This window comes from Liolophura sinensis, chromosome 13 (genome assembly GCF_032854445.1).
Source record: "Liolophura sinensis isolate JHLJ2023 chromosome 13, CUHK_Ljap_v2, whole genome shotgun sequence".
NCBI lineage: Eukaryota > Metazoa > Mollusca > Polyplacophora > Chitonida > Chitonidae > Liolophura > Liolophura sinensis.
Window position 1 is genome coordinate 29,007,172 of NC_088307.1, and position 14,686 is coordinate 29,021,857.

Here is a 14,686-nt window from a genome sequence, read left to right on the forward strand (position 1 = left end):
GGTTTTTTATTCTGCACTGTGGAGGATTTCACAGGAGGGAAACTGGACAGAGTCTGTAGAATCCCCTCCCCACCCATGCACACCTGGACAAATATCTGGCTGTAAAGGGTGGATGAAATTAGGCAGTGCGTCTGTATAATGGGTGAAGGAAACCAGATAGAACATCAGGTTTATGGGATGGAAGAAACCAGATAGAGCAACATGTTTATGCGGTGGAGGAAACTAGATAAAGGGTCAGGTTTATAGTCTCAGGAAACCAGATGGTCAGGTTCATGGGTGGATGAAACTAGAGAGAGAATGTCAGGTTTATGGGTGGAGGAAAACATAGAGAGAGAGAGACCATCAGGTTCATGGGTGGAGGAAACCAGAGAGAGAACATCAGGTTCATGGGTGGATGAAACCAGAGAGAGAACGTTAGACTCATGGGTGGAGGAAACCAGAGAGAGAACGTCAGACTCATGGGTGGAGAAAAACAGACAGAGGACGTCAGGTTTCTGGGTGGAGAAAACCAGACACAAACTGGAGGAAACCACTGCGCCTCTCCAGATCCATACACTAGACATGTGAAAGCATAGAGAGTACCAGAGCAGAGACGACAGTGTGAAAATTGGAAAATGGCCATACATAACTGTAACATAATTTACGGCAGTTAGGGCCTTAATATAACCGTTTATGGAAATGCATGAATATTAGCAAATTATACGCCCCCTAGCACCATATCTTAAACAGAATTAAGTAAACAAAAATGCCGTGATGTAAATTGCATTTTATTAGATATCATTCATCTAGTCTCAATGTACCTTTGCCTGACTGTACTGAGCCTTGTTTTCTGTTTTCCTTTGCAGTCCCGCGGGTACCCATCCGTCTGGTTGGGGGCGCTGACACATCCCTAGGGCGTGTACAGATCTACCTGAACCACACCTGGGGAACCGTCTGTGATGACGGATTTGGTCAGCCAGAGGCTACCGTCATGTGTAGGACGCTCGGCTTCATCACGTAAGTATTTTAGTTGTGAGCCTACAGCCATGTGTAGGATGCTCGGCTTTGTCATGTAAGTCTGTTAGTTGTGAGGCTCTCGTCGTCTGTAGGATGCCTGGATGTGTAACGTAAGTCTATTAGTTGTGAGGCTACTGTCTCTGCAGGATGCCCGGCATTGTCACATAAGCCTGTTAGTTGTCAGGCTATCATCATCTCAAGTATGCTTGACTTTGCCACGTAAGTCTGTTAGCTGTGAGGCCACCGTCAAATGCAGGATGCTCGGCTTCGTCACGTAAGTCTGTTAGCTGTGAGGCCATCGTCATCTGCAGGATGCTCGGCTTCGTCACGTAAGTCTGTTAGCTGTGAGGCCATCGTCATCTGCAGGATGCTCGGCTTCGTCACGTAAGTCTGTTAGCTGTGAGGCCACCGTCAACTGCAGGATGCTCGGCTTCGTCACGTAAGTCTGGTGAGAGCTGGTTATTAAAATTAAGAATCGAGCAGTTTGCCTTTAAGGTCACAATATTACCCGACAATAAAACAAAGTGAAGTGACGACACTTACAAACAAAAATACATTTACAAAACATAAATGAATCCATTTGATTTGTCATGTTCAACTCAGTTTTCTCAAGAGAGGCAGCTTTGTATTCTTTGTAAACAGCGCAGATAATTTCTGAGTTTCTCCCGGCCCTTAACGTCATTTATCTGTTCTCAAGGTCTTTTCTCTATCTTAAGTCATAAAGGCTATTTCACTCCATGAGGCACTGCAAAGTGGGCAATACTCTTTCTTTAGTTTTTTTAACGTCTGTGAGATCACAGCTTTCAGTTCAGCTCTAGCTGTTTCCACAGGGTTTTGTCACAAGTTCAGAGGTACAAATGTACCTGACCAAGAACGGTAACTCCGTCTGGGCTCTCCGGTTTCCTCACACATAAACCGACATATACTTGAAAACGTGTTCTTGACATTTTCTACAGAGTTATACTACAATCAATGAAATAAATATATAAATGTTGAATAATCGCACAGGAAATTGTTTGATCAGTTTTTTTGTAGAACATTGTCACTTAATGTTTTCGTACGTGTTATGTGTCCCTCCACAGGCCCGGTGGGACACCTGTGCCGGCCTCAAGGTTTGGTCGCGGCTCTGGTCCTATCCACCTTGATGACCTCTCCTGTCTGGGGTCAGAGGTCAACATCCTCCAGTGTGCTGCCAAAGGCATTGGTCAGAATAACTGTGATCACGGAGAAGACGTCGGTGTGATCTGTAATCAAGGTACGAGTCAGTGTGATATGTAATCAAGGACGGAGTCCGCGTCATATGTGGTCAAGGTACGAGTACCTTAGTGTGACTTTCTGGCACCAAACGTATGACGAGCTGAATTTCCAAAAGCTGTGTGAGAGCATATTGTGGCTGATGAAAATGATTCGGTTTTCAGCCACTTGCAGTACGGCCTGTTGCTTCCAAAGTGTATCGAGGAAGTGTAACAAGCTTGTCAAAACATGCATCATATAGCCCGTTATGCATGTGAATAACGTGTGTGAAGCAGTTGCATCGAGGAGATGTGTCAAAGAGCTGTGTTACACAAGTGTGTCAAAGAAGGGTGTCAAAGAGATATGTGGATCAAGCGAAAATCATACATTTAACTTTGTGACATAGAAACTTCCATCTATATTTAGAGAAATGTATCAAGTACATGTAAATGTACAATAAAAGGTAACATCTACACAGACGTTATTTTATACACCTGTTATTTTTATACACCTGTTATTTTATGCACCTGTTATTTTATACACCTGTTATTAAAAATATTCATAGCCTCATCATTTTTCTGTAAAATAACACATGTGAAAACTTTATCATATCAATGTTTTGCAGAGGTAGTTCGCTGGAGATTGGCAAATGGTAATTCTACAAGTGGAAGGCTGGAGGTCTTAATAACAAACCAGTGGGGAACAGTTTGTGACGATTCGTTCGACAGCCGTTCTGCCGTCGTAGCCTGTAGAACACTCGGACTGCCAACGTAAGCAAAAAACTCAGAAGATTTCCGCATTCTTCAATTCTATGCTGTTACAGCATAGTGCAGAATAGAGAACTGCTCACTGGACTAATGGGAACTCAGTCTCAGAATAATGGGAACTCAGTCTCAGAATAATGGGAACTCAGTCTCAGAATAATGGGAACTCCGTCTCAGGATAATGGAGGCTCAATCAAGGTGTTATTGCGATCTCATCACAGAATAACGAGGGCAGAATAATTGTGGCTGCATCACAGAATAATGAAAACTGCATCACAGAATAATGACAACAGGATAATCAGAACTCGATCATAAAGAACTCTATTACAGAATATTGAGAACTCTGTCGTAAAGCAAAGTTAACCCCATAACAGAATAACATAATTAGGGGAACTCTATTGAGCGGTAATGTGAACTCCATGTCAGTATATTAGGAACGCTGTCACAGAATATTGGGACCTCCATAACAAAATAATGGGAACTATATTATAAAGTAATGGGAACTCTTTCAAAGGACAATACGAACAATATGATGGAACTGATATCACCGAATAATAGGAACAGAATTGTGGGAATTCCAGAAGAGAATAAATTGAAAAATATACAATATGAACTGATGGGGACAGAAACATGAGACGTCACTATATATGTATATTAATGGGAAACTCAGGGGGAAACCCACGACCATCCACATGTTGCTGTTAGGCTTTCCCACATGCGATCAGAGAAGAAGCCAGAATGAGCTGGACTTGAACCTACAGCGATTTATGGGAAATCTGGGCCCATCGGTGATTCGGTCTCTAACATAATAGCCGAAAGAATGCTAATGTTAACGTAATTTCATGTTATATTCAAGCGCTGAACATTGATAGTTTAAAACCAAGTTCGACTCTGTTTTGGGGTAAAATTCTGTCATATTAAAATGCTGGAATATTTTGCCTATATCTACGGCAAAACGTGGCCCATTAGCCTGAAGCACTCATCACATAAAAAAATAAATAAACAAATAAATAGAAGTGAAGTTTTGGAATTTACCAAATTCTTGGTGCGTGTTCAGCGGAAATAGCAATCTGTTCGTTTACATGATGTCACTTACGTTGGCTAGTTTGACAACTGATTGTGTTAAAAGCTATTCTGTATTTAATATGCATGGATGATTACAGCCTCAACGCCCACACGGTGCCCACCAGTCAGTTTGGACCAGGGACCGGCACCATCGCGTTGGACGACGTACGGTGTGTGGGTGATGAGAGAAACTTGCTTGACTGTCGACACCGGGGTCTCTTCAGCAGTAACTGTCACCACTCAGAGGATGTGGGCATCGTATGTGGTACAGGTGAGTCATTGTCAACACCTGATGATCAAAACCTAACTGTCGTCACCGGGGTCAGGTCAGCAGTAATTGTCACCACTCAGAGGAAGTGGACATCGTATGTGGTACAGATGAGTCATTGTCAACACCTGATAATCAAAACCTAACTGTCGTCACCGTGGTCAAGTCAGCAGTAATTGTCACCATTCAGAGGATGTGGGCATCGTATGAGGTACGGGTGAGTCATTGTTAACACCTGATGATCAAAACCTAACTGTCGTCTCCGGGGTCAGGTCAGCAGTAATTGTCACCATTCAGAGGATGTGGGCATCGTATGAGGCACGGGTGAGTCATTGTCAACACCTGATGATCAAAACCTAACTGTCGTCTCCGGGGTCAGGTCAGCAGTAACTGTCACCACTCAGAGGATGTGGGCATCGTATGAGGTACGGGTGAGTCATTGTTAACACCTGATGATCAAAACCTAACTGTCGTCTCCGGGATCAGGTCAGCAGTAACTGTCACCATTCAGAGGATGTGGGCATCGTATGTGGTACGGGTGAGTCATTGTCAACAGCTGATGATCAAAACCTAACTGTCGTCACCGGGGTCAGGTCAGCAGTAATTGTCACCATTCAGAGGATGTGAGCATCGTATGTGGTACAGGTGAGTCATTGTCAGCACCTGATGATCAAAACCTAACTGTCGTCATCGGGGTCTCTTCAGCAGTATGTGGGCATCGTAGGAGGCACGGGTGAGTCATTGTCAACAGCTGATGATCAAAACCTAACTGTCGTCTCCGGGGTCAGGTCAGCAGTAATTGTCACCATTCAGAGGATGTGGGCATCGTATGTGGTATGGGTGAGTCATTGTCAACACCTGATGATCAAAACCTAACTGTCGTCTCCGGGGTCAGGTCAGCAGTAACTGTCACCACTCAGAGGATGTGGGCATCGTATGAGGTACGGGTGAGTCATTGTTAACACCTGATGATCAAAACCTAACTGTCGTCTCCGGGATCAGGTCAGCAGTAACTGTCACCATTCAGAGGATGTGGGCATCGTATGTGGTACGGGTGAGTCATTGTCAACAGCTGATGATCAAAACCTAACTGTCGTCACCGGGGTCAGGTCAGCAGTAATTGTCACCATTCAGAGGATGTGAGCATCGTATGTGGTACAGGTGAGTCATTGTCAGCACCTGATGATCAAAACCTAACTGTCGTCATCGGGGTCTCTTCAGCAGTATGTGGGCATCGTAGGAGGCACGGGTGAGTCATTGTCAACAGCTGATGATCAAAACCTAACTGTCGTCTCCGGGGTCAGGTCAGCAGTAATTGTCACCATTCAGAGGATGTGGGCATCGTATGTGGTATGGGTGAATCATTGTCAACAGCTGATGATCAAAACCTAACTGTCGTCATCGTGGTCAAGTCAGCAGTATGTGGGCATCGTATGAGGCACGGGTGAGTCATTGTCAACAGCTGATGATCAAAACCTAACTGTCGTCACCGGGGTCAGGTATGCAGTAACTGTCACCACTCAGAGGATGTGGGCATCGTATGTGGTATGGATGAGTCATTGTGAACACCTGATGATCAAAACCTAACTGTCGTCATCGGGGTGTCTTCAGCAGTATGTGGGCATCGTATGTGGTATGGGTGAGTCATTGTCAACAGCTGATGATCAAAACCTAACTGTCGTCACCGGGGTCAGGTCAGCAGTAATTGTCACCACTCAGAGGAAGTGGGCATCGTATGTGGTACAGATGAGTCATTGTCAACACCTGATGATCAAAACCTAACTGTCGTCACCGGGGTCAGGTCAGCAGTAATTGTCACCACTCAGAGGAAGTGGGCATCGTATGTGGTACAGATGAGTCATTGTCAACACCTGATAATCAAAACCTAACTGTCGTCACCGTGGTCAAGTCAGCAGTAATTGTCACCACTCAGAGGAAGTGGGCATCGTATGTGGTACAGATGAGTCATTGTCAACACCTGATGATCAAAACCTAACTGTCGTCACCGTGGTCAAGTCAGCAGTAATTGTCACCATTCAGAGGATGTGGGCATCGTATGTGGTACAGGTGAGTCATTGTCAACACCTGATGATCAAAACCTAACTGTCGTCATCGTGGTCAAGTCAGCAGTAATTGTCACCATTCAGAGGATGTGAGCATCGTATGTGGTACAGGTGAGTCATTGTCAACACCTGATGATCAAAACCTAACTGTCGTCATCGGGGTGTCTTCAGCAGTATGTGGGCATCGTATGAGGTACGGGTGAGTCATTGTCAACACCTGATGATCAAAACCTAACTGTCGTCATCGGGGTCTCTTCAGCAGTATGTGGGCATCGTATGAGGCACGGGTGAGTCATTGTCAACAGCTGATGATCAAAACCTAACTGTCGTCAACCTGTGTGTGGTCACCGGGATCAGTTCAGAAGTTTCAATTGCCACTGAGAGATTGAATTTTTTTTGACGACCAGGCGGTTTTCTTTCAATTTTGTCGTGAAAATTTTCAACATAATAAAGATTCGGATTTGAATTTAGGTTTGATCAGTATTGTGTTGTTATACATTTTTCTGTCTGAGAAATGGTTTATTTTCTGCTGACTTCATTTGGTCTTGGGATACATTTCAGTACCACAGGAGAACAGCACGACCGTGCGGCTGGTGAACGGTACAACAGCGACGGAGGGTAGGGTAGAGGTGTTATACAATGGCCACTGGGGTAGCGTGTGTGATGACGGCTTTGCTATACAGGCGGCACAGGTCGTCTGCAAATGGCTGGGTGTGGAATTGTGAGTACATTGACTCGTATAGCATTGGTTTATTTGGTTATTTCACTTAGACGACAGCAGCCACCATTATTCTGTGAGTTGCACGTATAATTGAAATTAAGTGTGACTAATATTGAATTAATTTATAATCCAATTTGAGATCTCAACACATGACGGCCATAGAGTTTAAGGTCATGCATAACCTGTCTAACTATTAATCAGTCATTTAACCAAAATTATTAGCATTAACATATATTTGTTCTAAGGTTATGTTTATTTTAAAAAACAAACTCCTAAGTCTTAAATTATATTTCCAGAACCTGATATAAAGTGAGATTATGTAATCGTAATTAAAAAAAAACGACTATGGGCGATTTAATATTTAAACGACAAATGAAAAAGCACTTGTACTTTAAAAGATATTTCATAAAAAAAGAGAAAAAATGAAACTTATTTTATAATTCTTACTAGCCCCTCTATGCTATGCATATTTTCCCTCAATGTCGGAAATATTCGGAAATGACGTCATCGATGAACATTCTGGTAACACGAGGCCAGCGTAGCACACCCGATTCGACCTCTCACCCCAACAAAGTTGTTTTGACAGCTCTCACCGTTGACGTCACTACAGCAGGCTACTTAATTTACGGACTGACCGATGGGGCCTTAGTAAAACTGTTGTGTGGGGCCCTTTTTACGCCCTCACCCCCCCCCCCCCCGCTGAAAAGCTGTTGTATACTTTTATCTGTTATGCCACATTCTAAACTCGATATTAACCTATATAAACGAAGCGTTTCACGTACAGGTACAGGTATACTTGAAGGATTTTTTCATTTTGTCTTTCATGAAGATATTGACCTATTCACATTTTATTTAACCTGTATAAAGCTTGTTGTTGTTGTAGTGTTAAGGCCGTTGTTCAGCCCAGCAGAACCTACGCCCTTGGGACGGGGACGGTCATGCTTGACGACGTGATTTGTGTTGGGAACGAGAGCTCGTTATTTGACTGTCGTCACCGCTCGGTGGGCACGAGCGACTGTGATCACAGGGAAGACGTTGGGGTGAAGTGCCTCACAGGTACGGGTTTTCACTCCGGGTGGGGGCGGGTGGGAAGAGGGATGTGGTTGAGTTCTCACTCGCGTGACGTCAGAATTATTCAAAAGCTAGTGGCTACTCTGACCATTTACTGTAGGAACAGAATAACCTCAGCTGATTTGTGTGGTGAACGCGACCGGCACTCATTCTGGTAGTGTAGTCAAATAGAATTGTAATAGTCTGCTCCAGGTGAGCTTGTAGCGAGCCAGTAGTAGACAATTGAATTATAGGCTACTGTTTAGTGTTTTGTCAGCGGCCCCGACCCAGTCAAAGGTTCGTCTGGTTAACGAGTCTAGCCCTCACTCTGGTCGTGTAGTCAAGTGGAATGGTAATAGTCTACTTCAGGTGAGCTTGTAGCGAGCCAGTAGTAGAATTGTAGTCAAAGATTCACTTTGTGAACGAACCAGCACTCATTCTTGTCCTGTAGAAAAGAAGAATGCTAAAAGTCTGCTATAAGTGTGCTTGAAGTAAACTTATAGTGGGCTACTGAATTGTACTCTGTCTGTGTGTTTTGTCAGCGGCTCAGCTCCAGTCAAAGATTCGTCTGGTGAACGGCTCTAGCCCTCACTCTGGCCGAGTAGAAGTGTACCACGAAGGAAGCTGGGGGACGATCTGTGATGACAGCTGGGGACTTCACGAAGCGGCGGTGGTCTGTAGACAACTCGGCTTCCAGCAGTAGGTCACTTCTGTGCACAAGCTTGAATTATTCTCTTGATTTTGTTAGTCCACATGCAAGCTCAGACATTGTCAAATGAACCCACAGTTAATTCTCTGAAGGGTGCTCCAATGTTAGAATTTCAGTCTGAAATACTCTGGAAAACTTTCCAGGCTTTATGTCAAATCTGTGTTAGAAATGGCGATTAATCAGTTTGTCAGTCAATAAATAGAAATAATAATTTAGAAAATCAAACACCCTAAGCCATCTGTTTACATGCCAAAACTGGGCCTTCCTGTTTTGTTTGCTTGTTTCAATTCATTTTAACTTCGATGATGCCGGACCGGCCCAGATAGCACAGTTGCTGGAGCGTCCATCTCGGGAGTGGTAGATCCAGGATAAACCCTGGATCGAGTCACACTAAGACTTTAAAAGTTTTAACTTCCTCGCTTGGCATTCAGCATGCAGGGAATAGTGCAACGACTGGTTGACCTGTAATGGCTCAGGCAAGGCAGCTTACTTGCCTTCTGTAAGTGGAGCTGAGATAAAAAGAGCGGTGGAAATCCGTCCTACAACAAGGAGGCACATTACACACCCCCTAAAGGATTCCTTTATCGTCATATGACTGAAAAATTGTTGAGCACGAGGTCAAACCTCAAGCACTCATTCACTCGATGCCGGCCAGGTTTATGGGCGACAGTAACCATAGTAACAAGGGTATATCACTTACCTATGCCAGATAGGTTTCAAAACTCCTGACTTAAAGTCGCGGCGAAAACAGCCATAGCTGGATTAGAACATGCGACCTCAATAGGCGAGAGCCTGCTGATAACAGCGAACCAGGCCCCCAGTGTGATATCTTACACTTGAATACAACAAACTGATTATTAACTTCAATACAATGTGCTAAAACTTACAGATTTTTTTTTTTTTTTAAATAGAGATGTCTTAAATTGTCCTACATTGCCCTGACAAAACTGAAAATTGGCGTTTTAAATTCTAATCTAAGTTCAGTGATAATATATCACGTGACGACGAAGCGTGGCCTAAGTCATATGCATCTTTGTGCTCCTGTAGGTCCAGCACACAAACCATTCGAGTTTGGGTATTATGTCTGGAGATAACTTATCATTCAGTCAATCAACCAGCCCGTCACCAACGAGGTGTGTCTGTCTCTCCTTAGCACCACAGGTATTCCCGTCCCCGAGGCGTACTTCGGCCAGGGCACTGAGACTATCCTGCTGGATGAGATGACATGTCGGGGGACGGAGGGACAAATCAGCTATTGTGGTCACGACCCCTGGGGACGTAACGACTGTGACCACAGCGAGGACGCCGGCGTCATCTGTCTCACAGGTACTTATGAGTAGTAATTGTACCTCTTCTAAGGTTGCGAATATTAATGAGGATATGAATATTAATATACTGGGGTGTAAAGTGTCCTCCCACTTCTGATTGAATGCAAACCAAATCACCTGCCGGCAACGACATGACATTCCTCTTGATGTATGTTTACAGGAGAAAACAGGTATAATTGAACTCCTGTTGTCCATTAAACGTTGGACTTCATCTTACAGTTCGGAATTACCATTATACCGTGGACTTGCCATTATACCGTGGACTTAACTTTATACCCTGGACTTACCATTATACCCCGCGCTTAACATTGTACCGTGGAGTTATCATTATACCGTGGACTTATCATTGTACCATGGACTTAACATTGTACCATGGAGTTATCATTATACCGTGGAGTTATCATTATACTGTGGACTTAACATTATACAGACGTCTTATCATTATACCGTGGACTTATCATTATACCCTGGACTTACCATTATACCGTGGGTTTACCATTATACCCTGCACTTAACATTATACCGTGGACTTATCATTATACCGTGGACTTAACATTATACCGTGGACTTATCATTATACCCTGGACTTACCGTTATACCGTGGATTTACCATTATACCCTGCGCTTAACATTATACCGTGGACTTATCGTTATACCGTGGACTTACCATTATGCCGTGGACTTATCATTATACCGTGGACTTAACATTATACCGAGGATTTACCATTATACCCCGCGCTTAACTTTGTACCGTGGGGTTATCATTATACCGTGGACTTATCATTATACTGTGAACTTAACATTATACCGTGGACTTAACATTATACCGAGGACTTACCATTATACCGTGGGCTTACCATTATACCGTGGGCTTACCATTATGCCGTGGTCTTATCATTATACCGTGGACTTAACATTATATCGAGGACTTACCATTATACCGTGGGCTTACCATTATACCCTACGCTTAACATTATACCGAGGACTTATCATTATACCGTGGACTTACCATTATGCCGTGGACTTACCATTATACTGTGGATTTACAATTATACCTTCGATTTACCATCAAACCATGGACTTGCCACTGTGTCTTGGATTTTGCATTATACAGTTGACCTAGCCATTACACCTCAAACTTACAATTATACCTTGAACTTACCACTGTACATTGGACTTACCAATTTACGTTGGACTTACCATTATACGTTGGAATTACCATTATACGTTGGACTTACCATTATACGTTGGATTTACCATTGCACTTTGGACTTAACATTACACTTTGCACTTACCATTATACCTTAGGCTTTTTATATACCATTATACCTTACATTTACCATTATACCTTATGCCTTTATACTTTGGACTTCCCATCATACTGTTGAGATACTATTGTACCTTGGATCTACCAGTATACCGTTGACGTAGGGAAATACCTTGGAAGACCTCGGAGACCGACCGAATCCGGAGACATCACGTGTTAGCTTCATTTTCTGACTTGGTCAGTGAGGAATTCTGGGTAATACGAAGACAAAGTGTTAAATACTGTACATAGATTGTATAAATAAAGTATACAAAGGCGATTCTAAACCTGAAATTTTCTGATATGAAAGGAAAAACATTGGCCATCACATGGGCACATTTTAAGGGCAGGCCATCAAATAAGCTAATGTTCCAGACAACCGTCTCAGGTGAGTCCAATAAACATGAATTGTGCATGATTTTTAGATATACATCACCATTCGGTACATGCTTGATTGGTTGGGCCGCGTCTTTTGTGAGTTTATTGTATATTAAACACGAATAGCGCATGATTTGCAGGTATACCTAACCCTACGGTGCGTGTTCGTTTGGTGGGCGGGCTCTCTGTGAGCCAAGGTCGTGTAGAGGTCATGTACAATGGCATGTGGGGCACGGTCTGTGATGACGACTTCGACAACCATGACGCGGCAGTCATCTGCAGGATGACTGGATACCCCAGGTTTGCCGTCAACGCTTTTGTACAAACTGCTTAAAACCATGTTTGCATGGTGAGATTTATATTTAAATTAAAATACTATTCGGAAAAAAGGCCTTTACTGACCTGTTTGAATTATTATTGTTCAGTAATACTTAGCCTCGCCCTTAGTTTTTAATCAGGCGGTTTGTCAGGTACGTGGAAAAAATCATCGGTTTTCTCCACTAAATATGAACCTGTCCGACATTATACACGTATTCGTACACGTACACATACATGAATTAAAGTAAAAAACCCCACTTAGATCGTGGCGTTAAAGCCTAATGAAATCAATAAAATAGTACGTGTAGAAAAATGTACATGTATGTCCGCAATGTTTCTTGCAAACCATTGAGCTTGAAATAAATGTCTGAAATTTTTGGCACAAAAACACGAATCGGGTCAAAAAAGGAAGCAGAAATGCCAACTGTGACTGGAACATTCTACTTTTCGTGTAGGGGTGGTCGCGTTTTGCGGCAGTCTGTGGTGGGAAGTGGGAGTGGGCCGATCTGGCTGGATGAGCTGGCTTGTTCAGGAAGTGAGGAATCCGTGGCTAACTGTACCAGTGAGGGGTGGGGTGAGAGTGACTGTGATCATAGTGAGGATGCTGGTGTGTTCTGTTATTCTGGTAAGCTATGATGCATGTATATAAATCTATAAACGTGTGGGTGGGAACAGCTAACCCTTCACTCTGATATTCTGATCAGATATTACTGCGTAAGGAGACTCATGCGATATAGTGCACGTACTTCTTTGCCTTTATTTTTATTGATTGGTGTTTTACGCCGTTCTCAAGAATATTTCACTTATACGACAGCGGCCAGCATTACGGTGGGAGAAAACCGGGCAGAGCCCTGGGAAACCCACGACCATCCGCAGGTTGCTGGCAGACGCTCCCACGTACGGCCGAAAAGGAATCCAACACGAGGTGGACTTGAACTCACAGCCACCGTATTGGTGAAAGGCTCCTGGGTCACTACGCTGCGCTAGCGCGCTAACCAATTGAGCCACGGTGTTTGCCTTTAAGACGGACGGCTCAGGTTTTCAGAGACACCACCCTATGCCCAAGTCTAGATGACACCACTCTAGACCTGTGTCTAGCTGACACCTCTGTATACCTGTGTCTAGCTGACACCACTCTAGACCAGTGTCTAGCGGACACCACTCGACCTGTCCCTAGTTGAGACCTGTGTCTGGCTGACACCACTATAGACCAGTGTCTAGCTGACACCACTCTAGACCAGTGTCTAGCGGACACCACTCGACCTGTCCCTAGTTGAGACCTATGTCTAGCTGACATCACTCTAGACCTGTGTCTAGCTGATACCACTCTAGACCTATGTCTAGCTGACACCACTCTAGACCAGTGTCTAGCGGACACCACTCGACCTGTCCCTAGTTGAGACCTGTGTCTAGCTCACACCTCTGTATACCGGTGTCTAGCGGACACTACTCGACCTGTCCCTAGTTCAGACCTGTGTCTGGCTGATAACACTCTAGACCAGTGTCTAACGGACACCACTCGACCTGTTCCTAGTTCAGACCTATGTCTGGCTGACACTACTCTAGACCTGAGTCTAGCTGGCAACACTCTAGGTCTGTGTCACGCTGACACCAATCTAGACCTTTGTCTAGCTGACGCCACTCTAGACCTGTATCTTACTGACACTACTCTTAATCTCTGTCTGGCTTACACCAATCTATACCTGTGTCTGTCTGACACCACTATAGACCTGTGTATAGCTGACACCACCCTAGACTTAAGCCTAGCTGACACAGCTTTAGACCCGTGACTAGCTGCCATCACTTTAGACCTGTGAGTAGCTGGCATTACTTTAGACCTATGACCAGCTGACCCCATTTTAGGCCTGTGACTAGCTGACATATTTATTTATTTTATTTATTTGATTGGTGTTTTACGCCGTACTCAAGAATATTTCACTTATACGACGGCGGCCAGCATTATGGTGGGTGGAAACCGGGCAGAGCCCGGGCGAAACCCACGACCATCCGCAGGTTGTTGACAGACCTTCCCACTTACGGCCGGAGAGGAAGCCAGCATGAGCTGGACTTGAACTCACAGCAACCGCATTGGTGAGAGGCTCCTGGGTCATTACGCTGCGCTAGCGCGCTAACCGACTGAGCCACGGAGGCCCCGACTAGCTGACACCAGTTTAGGCCTGTGTATACCTGACACCAATTTAGGCCTGTGACTAGCTGACACTACTTTAGGCTTGTGACTAGCTGACACCACTTTAAGCCGGAGCCTAGCTGACACCACTTTATGTCTGTCACTAGTTGACATCACTCTAGACCTATACCTGAACATCCTGATCGAACATTTACCTCAGCCATTGTCTAGTTTAGTTTCATAATAGCTTTTTACTCATAACAAATTGAATGTTGGCAGATTGTACATGAAAATCCTAAAGATAATGGGTTTGTATGTATTAATAAAGTAAACAAGTCAGGTGAACAATAAGGACGTCT

The 14,686-nt window shown here is 44.1% G+C and overlaps 1 pseudogene; it reads left to right on the top strand.

Moving 5' to 3' along the window:
* The window catches only part of LOC135481047 (deleted in malignant brain tumors 1 protein-like), a 70,157-nt pseudogene that overhangs the window by 19,781 nt on the left and 35,690 nt on the right, over positions 1–14,686 (top strand).